Source organism: Calonectris borealis, unplaced genomic scaffold (assembly GCF_964195595.1).
Source record: "Calonectris borealis unplaced genomic scaffold, bCalBor7.hap1.2 HAP1_SCAFFOLD_194, whole genome shotgun sequence".
NCBI lineage: Eukaryota > Metazoa > Chordata > Aves > Procellariiformes > Procellariidae > Calonectris > Calonectris borealis.
The window spans coordinates 12,501-15,000 of NW_027441579.1; the positions used below are offsets into that span (position 1 = coordinate 12,501).

General features: G+C 82.8%; 1 non-coding gene across 1 annotated transcript; it reads right to left on the reverse strand.

The window, feature by feature from the left end:
- Positions 1 to 492: 492 nt before the first annotated feature.
- On the reverse strand, positions 493 to 645 carry LOC142077273 (5.8S ribosomal RNA). The gene has a single exon (XR_012671679.1). It is a non-coding gene; the product is annotated as a 5.8S ribosomal RNA (ribosomal RNA).
- Positions 646 to 2,500: the final 1,855 nt, after the last annotated feature.

The window sequence follows — 2,500 nt, forward strand, 5'->3', positions numbered from 1 at the left end:
GGCCGCCCGGGGCGCGGCGGGGGAGTCGGGGAGAAAGGCGGTGGCGGGGGGGGGGCGACGGGGACGACCCCCGTCCCCGGCACAGCGCGCGCGCGCGCGGCAGCACGGCACGGTACCGCCGCGGTACCCACCCGCAGACAGCCGCCCGCGCGGGAGGCCGGGGGCGAGGCCCGCGCCTCCCCCCCCCACTCTCTCTCCCCGCCGCCGCGCCGGGCCCGACCGGCCCGACGCACCCTGGCGCGGCCCCGACGGGACGAGGCTCCGCCCAGCGGGCGCTCCGGGAGCGGGGAGCTTCGGAGCGCTCCCCGAGTCTCGATTTAGGGGGACGAAGGCCCTTGGGCCGACGGCGCCGGGCGGCGGCGAACCGCTTCCCCGGCCCGAGGCCGCGCGCGGGCCTGCGAGGCACCCCAGCCGCGCCGCTGCGGCCGCCGCCTCCCCACCCCGGGGAGGGGGGGGGAGGGGGGGCGGCCCAGCCGGCGATTGATCGTCAAGCGACGCTCAGACAGGCGTAGCCCCGGGAGGAACCCGGGGCCGCAAGTGCGTTCGAAGTGTCGATGATCAATGTGTCCTGCAATTCACATTAATTCTCGCAGCTAGCTGCGTTCTTCATCGACGCACGAGCCGAGTGATCCACCGCTAAGAGTTGTCTGCCTTTCGGCACCGCCCCGCGCGCGCGGGGGGGCCGGGACCGCTCGCCAGCAGCGGCCCCTCTCGGAGGACGGCCCACCGCCCGCCCGCCCGCCGGCCCGCCCCCCCCGCCCGCGCGGAGGGGGCCGCGGCGCGGCGCCACGGGCCGCGGCGGAGAGGCCTCGCCTCGCCTGACCGTACGAGCACACCCAGCGGAAGGGAAAAAGGGAACGGGAAAAAACCCCGAACGGCAAGGGCGGGGAGCCCGCGCTCCCGACTCGACCCACAGCGGGCAGACGCCCCTTGCGCGTTTCGGAGGCGGCCCAGGCGCCCGGGCTCGGCCCGGCCTCCGCACGGAGGCGGCGACGCGCCCGGCCGCGCCGCCCGCCCGCCTCGCTCGGGACAACGGATGCTGCTGCCGGGCGGCAGCAGCGGGGCGCCCCGCCGGACCCCCGCGCGCGCGCGCCTCCGCCCACAACCTGCGCCGCGCTACGACAGCCGGCTCCCCTTCCCGCGGCTCGCCCCGCCGGCGCCTCCGCGGCTCCGCCGCCGGCCGCGCCGGAGGCGGCGACCGCCGGAGCCCGAGCCGGCGACGCGGCACGCCGCCCGCGGCCCGCCGGACGGCGCCCGCCGCCGCGCCGGCGCGGCCGCCCGCCCGGAACCGCCGCCGCCGCCGCCCCCCGCCTCGGCCCCCTTCCGCGGGCACGCGCCAGGCGACGAGGCGGACGGCGCTAAGGCGGGGGCGGCGCCCGCTCTCCCCGTTTCCACGCGGAGACCGGGAGTGGGACGCCCCCGCCCGCGCGCCCGCCCGCCCGGCGCGGCCGGGAAGGGCGGCGGGGAAGCGACGGGCGGGGCCCGGGCCGGGACAGCCGCGGCCGGCGGCGGGCGCCCTCCGGCCGGCCGACACGCCGAGCGGCGCCGCCGCCGCTCGGCCGGGGTGCCGCCCTCGCCGGCGGCCGGCGGCGCGGGACCGCCGAGCGCTCGCCGGGGGGCGAGGGGGAGGGAGCGGAGCGCAGCGCGCCGCAGCGCTGCGACGGGGCGGGGCGCGGCGGCCCGGCGGCCGCCGGGCGAGCCCCCGCCGCGGGGGCTCGCCGCCCCCTCGGCGGAGAGCCCGCGCTCCCGCCGGGGGGGGTCCACCCGTTTCGAGGCAGGCGGGCCGGCCGCGGCCGACCGCGCCGCGGTCTCCTCCGCCGAGACCGGACCGCGGAGAGGGGGGGGCAGCGGGACCCCTCCCCGGCACGGCTGCCCGCGCGACGGGCACGGGCGGCGCCCAGCCAGGGGCTCTGCGGGAGCGACTCCCGCCCCTGGAGGCGCCACCGCCCGGCCGCCCCGCGGGTCGCATCGAGCCGCCCGCGTCTTTAAACCGCCGCCCGGCTCCGCGGCCTTCGACCCCCGGCGCTCGCCGAGGGAGGGCCGCCGAGGCGCGGACGCTAGGTACCTGGCCCTGGGGTGAGGGAAACGACCTGCAGGCCCCGCGGGGGTGCCTCCCCCGCTGCCGCCCTCGGGGGAGCGTCCGCCCGCGGGGGCGCGCCCGACGTCCGCCGCCACCGCCTCGTCCTCCTGCCCGGGGCCCGGGGTTTCCCTCAGTAGCCCGGCGCTGCGCCCGGGAGGAGAGCCGTGGCTCGGGCCGCCCGCCGGCGCGGGACGCGACCCGGCAAGGGCCTCGCCCGCCCAAGGCGGCGTCGGCGGCGGAGCCCCCCGCCCCGAGCTCCCCCCCCCGCACCGCGGGGGTGGGGGAGGGGAGAGGCGGGGGGGCGCCGCCGAAGGCGCCGCCCGGCGCCGCGCGCCACGCCCGGAACGCCCGGAGGCCTCGCCCTGCGCGGCCGGCCGGCCGGGCGGGCCGCTCCGCAGCGGCCCGCCCCGGTGCGGGGAG